We start from the raw sequence: 12,860 nt of genomic DNA on the forward strand, positions 1-12,860 counted from the left end.
CTCTGTCACTATCCAATCGTTATACAGAAGAGAAAGAGAAACGAGAAGAATGAGGCTTTATGGAAAATTAAGCAGAATTTATGGAGTAACTTGGCTCAACTGACAAACATGAGCCATTTTTGTATGGCAAAGACTACTACGGCTACAAATGTGTTGGAAACTTGTATGGTAGCTATACCAACCCCCTTACGACTGTGGACCAAATTGATAGGGGGATTTATCCAAGATGAGGAGGTGGAAGAAGGAGATGTGCTTCAGAATTATACATACAACACATATTACGCTTGTATAAACTATACTGGAGAAGATTTTATTACTGAAGATATGATCACTATAAAGATTCAAAACATTGCATCTGGTGAAGTTATTCCTTTGGGATATGGCGTTGGATATAAATAATACATGGTTTCAGATAACCAAAGGTGTATTGTAGTATGAACATGAAAAATGGCTCTTTTATATTTCAAATCCATATTGAAATAAAATAGGAACCAGACATGTCAGCATTTGTAGGTATCCTACCTCAGTAGACTAGGGGTCATTAGTCCAGACATACTAAAACATAGCTTTAGTTTAAGTTTGCTAACAGTCTGAGGTTTAATCTTTATTACTGAAGGGAATTAGCCTTTTGTATACGCTGTGTTTGTCATCCGATGTAGAACCAGAGACAGACGATTGCACAATATTGTAAATAAGACTACAGGCATATGGCTTAAGATGGAGATGCTTATTTTAGTACCAAAAATATAAGTGGCTATCTGAAACCCATTATGATGTATCCAACCTTTAATCAATATTCTGATTATACAGGGTGGTCCAAAAGTAGGTGGCCAGAAAATAATAACATTTATTTTGATTTATATATAAAATTATATTTACTAACACAAGCATAACATTGACAATTAAATTTTATTCTGAACAATAATACAAAAGCCCTTAAATTTTCCATTACAATTTGCACAGCTTTGAAGTCTGCCTCTTACGCTTCGACAAACTTTTTTGCATAAGTCCCTTTGGGTATTAATTTCTTGAAATGCATCTCTTATGTAATTTTTCAAATCACTGACACTTTTTGGTTTTCGACTATAAACTTTGTGAGGAATGAAAAGTGGAATCTGATTGGTTGCTCAGGGCAACTGAGCCAGTTTCACTTTACACCATGTTTGATAAATCTCCCACTTCATAACCTTATTACACTTTCTGTCCACCTACTTTTGGACCACCTTGTATATTCTGTGTTAAGGTATACTTTATCTGTGAATGTATCTCACTGATACATAGCTTCTTAACACAATATACTGTCTGGGAAGAAAACATTGTTCTGATTTATAACCCGGTATAAGATTTACTCTTATCATATGTAAACATTATGACAGAAGTAGAATGGTCCGTGAACAGGTCTTGTCCGGCATTGCTCATCTGTGATAGCTGGCCACTGCCACAGGATTGGAATGTTGGACAACAACCTATGAACTTTCATGCTTACGTAATATTAGGTTGGGTAAGCCTTTTTCTAAAATATAAAAGCTGTTGAAGAATTCAGTTATGGCAGAAGCATTGTGGACCTGTGAAGAGGACGCTGTTAGAACCCTCCTGTTAGTTTTTTTCTATTTTGTGGTCACTTGACCTGCTGCCTATTTATTCCAGCTCCGCCCTCCTGGCTTTGCTGGACTTCAGTGTTACTTTGACTCTTAATCTAGCAAGGTGCTTTGTACCTATCTCTATAGTTTGCTTGGTCCTTGGACCTCTAAGTACTTTTTGTCTGTCTTTTTGCTCCACTACAACTTTTGCTAGAAGGTGTCCAATTTTCTCCCAGTCCTTAGTACTTTTAGGAACCCCTCCCTTATATCTATAGGTCTGCGTTCAGACTAGCTGAGGACGAAGGCGGGTCTGTTCACAAGGAACAGGTTGCCCGCTGCATCGTAGGGAATCAGCTTAGTCCTATTGTAGGGACAGTTTTCCTTTCTTTCCTTAGTTCTTGTAGTAGATCATAACAGCAAGTCCAGCCCAAAACAATAGAAACTCTAAGGAAAGATATCCGGAGATCAGCATGGTGTCTGTTCAGGAATTGGCTCAACGCCTGCAGGGATTGTCTCTTGAGGTGGCCAGGCTCCAGCAACACGTGAGTAGCTGTCCTGGAGCGCATTTTGTGGAACTGAAGGTAGGACTGCCTGATTTTTTGTTTATGGTAAACAACAAGATTTTTTTTCATTTAAAAATGCTTGTTTATTATATTTTCGTTTGAGACCCAGGTCCTCTGGGAATTAATCACAGCGCAATGGGTTTATCATGTCACTTTTGCGCAAGGAACCACAGGGGTGGGCCTTTTCTCTCCAACCTAATGATCCGTGTGTTAGATCAGTGGAGGATTTTTTTTCTGCTATGGGGTTATTGTATGACGATCCTGATCGAATCTCATCTGCTGAGACAGAACTGAGATGTTTGAAGCAGGGGTCAGGTGATGTTGAAAATTATTGTACGCACTTCAGAAGGTGGTCTTCTGAAGTGGAATGGAATGATTCGGCGTTAAAATGTTTGTTTCTTGCTGGTCTAAGTGAAAGGGTTAAGGATCTGCTGATTGCTTTCCCTGCACCTGGAACCTTGCAAGAAGCCATGCAATTAGCTATACGTGTGGACAGGAGACTGCGTGCCAGGGTTAATGGGGAGAAAACTCCTGCTATGGCAGCTTCTAGTCATCAGAAGGTCTGCTCGGACGACGGAGAACTGATAGAGATTGGGGCGATGTCTCTCCGCTCTCAGGAAAAAGACCGCAGGTTTTCCAAGGGATTGTGCTTTTAGTGTGGTAAATCTGACCATTTAATTAAGAACTCTGAGCTTTGGTTAAACAAAGAAAGGCCTTGGAGGAATACATACAGGCGAGCTTGTCTGCTGGTCACATTAGACCTTCTAAGTCACCTGTGGCTGTTGGATTTTTGTAAAAAAAAAAGGACGGCGCTTTACGTCCATGTCTGGACTTTCGCGAAATTAATAAAATTACCATACGCAATTCCTACCCACTGCCGTTAATTCCTGACTTGTCTAACCTGTTAGTGGGGGCCAAGTGGTTCTCTAAAATTGATCTCCGGGGGGCATACAATTTGTTGCGAATGAAGGAGGGTGATGAATGGAAAACTGCTTTTAACACTCCGGTGGGTCATTTTGAGAATCTGGTTATGCCTTTTGGTCTTACCAATGCACCAGCATTTTTTCAGAACCTTATTAATGACATCCTAAGACCTTTGATTGGTAAGAATGTGGTTGTGTATTTGGATGAAATTTTGATTTATTCGCCGGATCTGGAGTCTCATTGGCAGAGCGTACGTGAGGTATTGCAGTTATTAAGTGACAATTCACTTTTTGCTAAGCTGGAGAAATGCGAGTTCGATGTGCAGAGGATTCGTTTTTTGGGCTACATTATCTCCAGCGAGGGCTTTGAGATGGACCCGGTGAAGGTTCAGGCTGTGCAGGAATGGCCTAGGCCTATTGGTTTGAAATCGATACAGAGATTTTTGGGTTTCGCCAATTATTACAGAAAATTCAGTAAGAATTTTTCTATAATTGCTAAGCCACTGACCGATCTCACCAGGAAAGGTGCGAATACGGTCCAGTGGACTACTGAGGCCATTGAAGCTTTTGTGTATCTCAAGGAGAGGCTCAGTTCTGCCCCCATCCTTATGCAGCCTGATGAGACCAAGCCTTTTTTGGTCGAGGTTGATGCTTCTTCGGTGGGGGTTGGTGCGGTTTTGTCTCAGGAGAACAAGGATGGAGTTCATCCCTGTGCCTTTTTTTCGAAAAAATTTTCTGAAACCGAACTTACTTACGATGTTGGTAATCGGGAATTGCTGGCTATTAAACTCACATTTGAACATTGGCGTCATTTCTTGGAAGTTGCTAAATTTCCCATTCAGGTTTTCACTGATCATAAGAATCTGATCTATCTAGATGCTGCCAAGCGCTTGAATGCCCGTCAGGCTAAGTAGGCACTTTTTTTTTTGCGGTTTAATTTTTCTGTTACTTACATCCCGGGTACTAAGAATGTTAAAGCCGATGCTTTATCTCTCTGCTTTTCTCCCATGGTTGGTACCGAGGAGGATGAGAGCATTTTACAGGAAGGAGTTGTGATAGCAGCATTGGACTCCGTTTTGGAAGATGGGATTCTGAAAGCCCAGGAGGATGCCCCATCTAACACTCCCCATGGGAGGTTGTTTGTGCCTAGAACCTTTAGGAGAGATTTGTTTGTTGAGTATCATGAGTCTCGGTTGGCAGGTCATCCAGGAAATTCTGAGACTAAGAGACTTGTAGGTCGCAGTTTTTGGTGGCCTGGGAGCCAGAAGGAAGTCATTAAGTGGGTGCGTCAATGTACTGCGTGTGCTAGATCAAAGGCTTCACATGCTCCTGCTGCGGGGTTGCTTTGTCCTCTGGAGGTTCCTAGTGCACCTTGAACTCATCTTGCAATGGATTTTATTACTGACCTTCCTGTGTCCGAGGGTTTCACTGTCATCTGGGTGGTCGTGGACCGTTTTAGCAAGATGTGTCACTTGGTTCCTTTCATTAAACTACCCAGCACTAAGACACTCGCTAAGGCTTTTGTTAAGGAAATTGTCAGGCTCCATGGCGTTCCCACCGACATTGTTTCTGATAGGGAACCCCAGTTTGTGGCTCGTTTTTGGCGTGCCTTTTGTGACAGCTTGGGAGTCCATTTGTCATTTTCGTCTGGTTATCATCCTGAGTCTAATGGACAGACAGAAAGAAAGAACCAGGATGTTGAACAGTTTTTACGTTGTTTTGTGGCAGACAATCAAGAGGGGTGGTCTGAGTTTCTGCCACTTGCTGAATTTGCTCTTAACAATCATACATCCTCTTCTGCTGGGTGTTCTCCGTTTTTTTGTTGTACTGGGAGACATCCGTTGTTTGGTTCGTTCTCCAAATTGGTGTCGGCTGTGCCGGAGGAGGAGAATTTTTCCGGTGATTTGGAGAGAGTTTGGACTGATGTACGTTGTAACCTTCAAGAGGCTAACAAAAAGACCAAGAAGTATTTTAACTGGAAACGTCAAGAGGTTTTGTTTACGGATGGTGACATGGTTTGGTTGTCCTCAAAGAATCTGCGGTTGAGGATTCCTTCTAAGAAATTGGGTCCGAAGTTTGTGGGACCATTTAAGGTGCTTCAGGTGGTGAACCAGTCTGCTGTTAGGTTGGAGGTTCCCACCTCTTGGAAGATTAATCCGGTGTTTCATGTCTCCCTGTTGAAAAAAGCTGATGAATCAGATAGGGATGCCACTGTTACAGTTCCTCCGGTGGTGGAAGACGGTGAATATGAAATTTCTCGTATCCTGAATTCCAGAAGGCATAGAGGGAGATTGCAGTATCTCGTCGCTTGGAAAGATTTCGGTCCTGAGGATAACTCCTGGGTAAGGGCGGATGATGTCTCTGCTCCTAGACTTATCAGAGCGTTTCACAGGAGGTTTCCTGATAGGCCAGGGCCTGGAGGATCCGGAGGATCCTCATAGAAGAGGGGGTACTGTTAGAACCCTCCTGTTAGTTTTTTTCTATTTTGTGGTCACGTGACCTGCTGCCTATTTATTCCAGTTCCGCCCTCCTGGCTTTGCTGGACTTCAGTGTTACTTTGACTTTTAATCTAGCAAGGTACTTTGTACCTATCTCTATAGTTTGCTTGGTCCTTGGACCTCTAAGTACTTTTTGTCTGTTTGTCTTTTTTGCTCCGCTACAACTTCTTCTAGGAGGTGTCCAATTTTGTCCCAGTCCTTAGTACTTTTAGGGACCCCTCCCTTATATCTATAGGTCTGCGTTCAGACTAGCTGAGGACTAAGGTGGGTCTGTTCACAAGGAACAGGTTGCCCACTGCATCATAGGGAATCAGCTTAGTCCTATTGTAGGGACAGTTTTCCTTTCTTTCCTTAGTTCTTGTAGCAGATCATAACAGACGCTCTTCACCGTGTAGGACCTAGTACGCATTCTCTGCCCATCGCTGAACGCTTCTCCAGCTGAAGTTTCCGGACAGATGATGTACATGCTACTAGGAAAATCTTTTTCTTTTTCTATCTAATAGTAAGTATGTAACCTTTATAAGTATTTAACCTTAGTAATCTTTAATCTACAAAAATGTACGCAATATCATAATATCATACTATTCCTTTGATTCTGTATTTTATCTTTCAAATTAACTATTATAAATAAAATTGCGTTATATTTCAAGTGGTTGCCTTCTTTTAATCTGTATCCGAACCTTATTGCTAAAAACTTGGCAATACACATACATCATTTCAAGCTTTCACTGTGAAAGAGGCTGTGGAAGGTGATTGGATATTGCTTTGTATGCCAGTTCAGGCATCACTTTTGCTAGAAAGTAAGGCTCTTTTGGGGAACATTTGGGAGTGTTCTTTGCTCTTTTGTCAATAATGTGCATTTAGAAAAATCAGTAATTTGGGACTTCCCACAGTTTTATTAAATATAAAGGGCAGCCTTATATTGATAGGTACTTTTTAAAGGGAAGCTCTCATCAGAAAATCTTTCTGTCGCTTAATCTTATTACAACCTCACGTGATGCTAATATGAAGTTGATCACTGGATTCTAATGATAATTCTTACTGATTTTATTCATAGAGAGAGCAAAGAGGGGTGGCCCAAAGGAAAAAATTAATTAATCCCATGGATGAAGATGTTGCACAACACTCGGGTGGATGATGGGTGAGCCACTGCACTGGTAGAAAACTCCTGCCTCCCGTGTTCATTTGCGTACCACCCCCTCTTATCAGCGTTACAGTGCCATGTGACGTGCAGCTGTGGCACTGGCATACTGCAACTGTGCCCTGCAATAGCACGATTATATTTACCTTTTCCACCATTCTATTGACATTGGCTTCATTGTTCTTCTGTGCAGGCGCCGCCTACTGACGTAGTGACTCGCCGGCACCTGCGCCAAAGAACAATGAAGCCAATGATGATATAAGGGTGGAAAAGGTAAGTATAATTGCGTTATTGCAGGGTGCAGGCAGGGGATTCTGGTGCCATAGCTGCACATCACATGGCACTGTGACGCTGATAGGAGGGGGGTGGTATGCAAATGAACAATGGAGACAAGAGTTTTCTTCCAGGCACCACATGCCCGGAGCCTGGGAGACCTCATTAACATACAGGATTAAAAGATGATTTTTCAAGAACATGAAAGCAGCTATTAGGTGTACAGGTAAGACTATTTGAACAATTCTATCACCTGTTTGCCCATAGTATTAGGTTAAAAGTGTCCCAGGGGGTGACAGATTCCCTTTAAGGTTGTAATTATCAGTGACATGGTCTGTATAGATGTAAGATGGACCCTTACAATTTTTTCACTTGGTGGGCCAAATCAACAATAATTGTTGGGATATTGTTCCTGATCTGCATCCGTTAATATTTATTTCTTTTCCATCAGCAATCCTGTTTCCATGCTATAAACCTATTTATGTCATCAGCTGCCGATAATGTTTCTATGGGCAGTATTTACTCAAGGATAATTATCATATTACTAATATATTTAAATTTGTTAATTGAAGTGTTTACTTCCCTGAATTTCAAAGCCAGCATTTTTAATTAGCTGTCGGCAACTTTGAAAATCCTGTTTTGAAATATATCAGAGAACGTAATCTTCTCTGTGGCTCCGATATAGAAACTAATTAATGTAGGGTATATTATAATATAGTGTTTCATTTGATCACAGAGATGAAAGTAAAGAATTTGTAGTGCTGGCGCTTCTGACCTTTCTCTCGCTAAATATTATCAGTATACCAGCCAATGGGAAAAAGAAAAAAGTTCCTGACATTGAACTAATGGGTTAAATAAAAAAAAATTGAAGCCCAAACTAATCTACTGACATCAAATTAAATAAAAGTCATTTTCCATCTCTCTTTTAATGTTTCATATTGCTAAATAAAATAGGCTGTGCCATTCATCATGTTGATAGATACATTAAAAAGACATTTTCTTTTTGTTGTTAGAAATACTATGCCATTTCTGTCATTTCAAAGGTAGCACCGAGTTTATTTTCAAGAATGAAGAAGTACTAATTAGTTTCAAATCATAAAATGTAAAATGTGTCAATTGCCTTTAATGTGTATATATATCAGCTACATTAAAGAAAATTGACTTTTACATAATAAAATGAAATTGACACAAATTAGAATCCGCAGTTTCTAAAGCATATAGCACTCCATCAGGCCGTATGAGGGTACTACAGCCCAGTATCTAAGTATTCTGCATTAGACAAAATTGATAAATATACCCGATTGCCTTTTGCAGCACACATTAAAGAAATGAAAACTAGTGCTTTACATTCATTACAGTCATGCTGTTTGAGATTGCATCTTCCAGAAGTTCAAATTGTCAAAATTACAAAAGTTTATGATCCAATTCATCATTGACAACATCTGCAAGAAGTTTGTATGTTCTCCCCATGTTTGTGTGGGTTTCCTCCGGGTTTTCCGGTTTCCTCCCACACTCCAAAGACATACTAATAGGGAATGTAGATTGTGAGCCCCAATGGGGACAGAGCACATAATGTCTGTAAATTGTCTGATTTGTAAAGTGCTCCGGAACATGTTGGAGCTATATAAATGAAAAGATTATTATTATTATTATTACTTGTCATTTTCTTTTTATGGCTTGTATTTGTTGATGTTTTTATGCTAAATTCTTTTAAAAGGGGGCACACTTTTCATGAAATTTGCTCAAAATAAGAATGCACTTTAACCTGTTTTGTGACTTTTCAGTGCCAAAAGATGCATATGCTGTTAAAATGAAGTTGCACAAAAATTTAGAAACCTTTCAAAATGTTATAATTCATGAATCAGCAGAAAATATCTGGAAACCCCCAAGCCACACCTGCAATAAGGAAGATAATAAAAAAAAATCATATAAAATTACCTTGTAAAAAAGAAATTAAAAGAAGAATAAATTACAATTAAAGGGCAGGCGAAAAACACCAAAAATCTGACAAAAAATGATGCAAATGAAATAATGAATTGACCATGAGTGCTAAAAAGCAATGAATTTTATAAAATGTATAATAATATGCAGTTACAATGCAGAATTGTATTTTCTTATTAAAGTTCTAATCTAAAACATTTGAGAAGCAATAGCACAGGGTGGACCATTTATATGGATAGACCTTAATTAAATGGGAATGGTTTGTGATATCAACTTTCTGTGGCACATTAGCATATGAGAGGGGGAAAACTTTTCCAGATGGGTGGTGACCATGGTGGCCATTTTGAATCCAACTTTATTTTTTTCAATGGGAACAGGGTCATGTGACACATCAAACTTATTGAGAATTTCATAAGAAAAATAATGGTGTGCTTGGTTTTAACGTAACTTTATTCTTTCATGAGTTTTTTTACAAGTTTATAACCACTTATAAAATGTGTTCAAAGTGCTGCCCATTGTGTTGGATTGCTACTTAAATTGCATGCTAACAACTGTCATACAAGATTTTTGTGGAAACATCTGACTGTGCTTAACTCTTGTGAAGTCATTTCAAAGACACCTTAGAGGAAATGTATTATTTTTCATAGCTCTACGACAGAATGGGAAGAATAGAGCTAAGCAACAGTACATGCGAAAAAGACTTAGGTATACTAATAGATCATAGACTGAACATGAGTCAACAGTGTGATGCAGCAGCAAAAAAGACAAATACAATTCTGGGATGTATTAACAGAAGCATACAGTCTAGATCACGTGAAGTCATTATCGGTCTTTACTCCTCTTTGGTCAGACCTCATCTGGAATACTGTGTACAGTTTTGGGCACCACATTTTAAAAAAGACATAGACAAACTGGAACAAGTTCAGAGAAGAGCGACCAGAATGGTGACTGGTCTGCAAACCATGTCCTATGAGGAACGGTTGCAGGATTTGGGAATGTTTAGCTTGCAAAAAAGAAGACTGAGAGGAGACTTAATAGCTGTCTACAAATATGTCAAGGGCTGTCACATTGTAGAAGGATCATCTTTATTCTCATTTGCACAGGGAAAGACTAGAAGCAACGGGATGAAACTAAATGGGAGGAGACACAGATTAGATATTAGAAAATACTTTTTGACAGTTAGGGTGATTAATGAGTGGAACAGGCTGCCACGAGAGGTGGTGAGTTCCCCTTCAATGGACGTCTTCAAACAGAGGCTGGACAGACATCTGTCTGAGATGATTTAGTGAATCCTGCTTTGAGCAGGGGGTTGGACCAGATGACCCAGGAGGTCCCTTCCAACTCTACCATTCTATGATTCTATGATATATATCCATCATAAACAGGGTTTATCTTTTGCTATATGACACATGAATAGACTGTCTGATCTTGTTGGTACTTTTGCCGAGGACAGACTTTCAGCTGAAATGTATTGTGACACTGGAGACTGAAATACACGCCGCTGACTTACCAGAGGTGGACATGTGGGACATCTTTATTGAAAGGGACTCAGGATGAGGAACATTATAAAAGGAAAGGGCCCATGGTGGTTAAAATTATATCAGGAAGGGGTCTAGGATGGAGATATTATACCAGGAATGGGCACAGTATGGAGGACATTATACCAAGAAGGGGCACAGGATGGAAGACATTACATGGGGAAGGTGTGCAGGATGGGGTTGTTATTACTGTGAGGGGCTCAGGATGGGGGAGATTATAGCAGGAAGGGCTCCAGGATGGGGACATTTTACCAGAAATGGTTACAAGATGGGGACATTATTACAAAAATACCCCATCATAGGGAACATTATTACAGGAAGAGGCACGTGATGGGGACATTATTACAAGAAGTGGTCAGGATGAGGGACATTACTACAGGAAGGGGCCCATGATGTGGGACGTTATTATAGGATGGGAGACATTATTACAGGAATGGACCCAGGATGGGGGATATTATTACAAGAAGGGGCCAGGAAGGGAGACATTATTACATGGGGAAGAACATATATGTCTGTATGGGATCTAGAATGCTACAAGGGTCCAAACATCTGGCCAACAGGTCAAAATTTTGCATTGGGGATGATCGGGATCTAATTACACCACTATCAGTAAAATATGGCATAAGACTATTGCTGCTGATTTCATTTTACTTTCATTTATTCATTCATTCATTCATTCATTCATTTATTTTTAGAAAACTCAGTGACTTTTAAATGGACACTTATTGGAGACCTGTGGCTAGCTCTATTATGGGAATGCTTCAGTGATTTTGCCTTAATGTCTAAAAGGGCTTATCATTTTATTTTTGTACCCTTGCAAACCACTGATGCTGAGTTCAGGCAGTGTTCATCTTATTCAACCTCCATGTCTGCTTACTATGTCGCACCTATTTTATTGGAGTCTGGCACGCTTCTCCATGGTGTACTATTCCTGACATTTTTTTTTATAATTTAGGCTTACATAGCCTATAGTGCAGATGTGAATAAAGTCTTAGTTAGTCAGATATGACTTCTCTTTTTCTTTATTTCCTCTCCCATTTTACAACATACAGTATCGGAGACATACATAGAGCAGTTGTAGCGGTATCTCCTCTTCCCAATTCTCTATATATATGTTTGCAAACTACTTGTTGTTAGAAGGTGATAAAAAATACTTCCCCCTTAGAATAGCTATTGATTTATATAAAAAAGAACATTAGGTATGTGTTATATAATAATAGTCAAAAAAAGAACTCAGCTGCCAAAAGTTTGGAAATTTTTCCCAGATGTGTTAAATCATGGGGACAACATTTGCTAGAAACCATGTTAAAAATATTCCTAATCTGAATGTGAATAAGCATCTTGTAATTTCAGATTATTGTTGAACCAGCTACCTATTATCATGTTTTTATCGGGTTGTCTCTATGTGCCCACTCAATATAATGATCATAATTGTCCTTCTTGTGATTTACAAAAACTATGCATAATCAAGATAACTACAGTTTCATCCTTTCTTCATTCCAAGGATAGAGACTTTAATAAGCCTTCGACAACATTAAAAAAAGATTTTTTTTTCTAACTGAATATATAATCTTAACCAAAGCTATCTTTTGGAAATTATTAATGAAGGGAACATTATAATACCATGTTCCATTTGATCATTGCAATGAAAGGTCAAAATTTGAAAGGCCGGTTATTTCATCTTCTCTGTGTAGAGACGTATTTATATTCAAGCAAGAGGAAAGTAAAAAGTATAAATGACTAAAGTAAATGAACACAATATAAAATTCTAGCATTGCAATATTAGCTCTGGTACGAAATGCCACCCCCCCCTCAAAAAAAAAGAGCTTGGAAGTATATGTAATAGATACATTTATATATCTATATATCTAAAAAATATATATGGTGCAGCACAAACAAGCTTAAACGATGGTGGGTGCAAAGCCTGGCAGGCATAACCAAACCTCAGATATACAGTATGCAGTGTAGATAGAGGCAGCACTCCAAGTTTTTCAATAGAAATTCTGTGGTTTATTGACACAAAGTCATAGTGGCAACGTTTTGATCCAAGTGTGGAACTTTTGCAAGCAGTGCAATGACCATCAAGTGAATTATAAATAGGTGCATCAATTAAAAATACGATAATAGTAAATACAATAATTTCATATAAAGTGTATGTTCTCGGTACAAAATATGTAGCTTTGTGAAAATGACAATGATCTTTGGCAAAACTTATATCATGTTCAACCCCAGTGAATCCCATAAGTGTGTCGAAATGCATTATTCATTCACCATTACGAGCCCTATCCATATTAGAAGAGGAAACACTTAAGACGACAAGAAGAAACATATCATACATGACAAAATGTAAAATTAATTGTTTTTCATCTATCAGTTATGCATTATGCAATGTAATAATGTTGT

Source organism: Phyllobates terribilis, unplaced genomic scaffold (genome assembly GCF_046119375.1).
Source record: "Phyllobates terribilis strain yellow unplaced genomic scaffold, ASM4611937v1 Scaffold_5__5_contigs__length_657084704, whole genome shotgun sequence".
NCBI lineage: Eukaryota > Metazoa > Chordata > Amphibia > Anura > Dendrobatidae > Phyllobates > Phyllobates terribilis.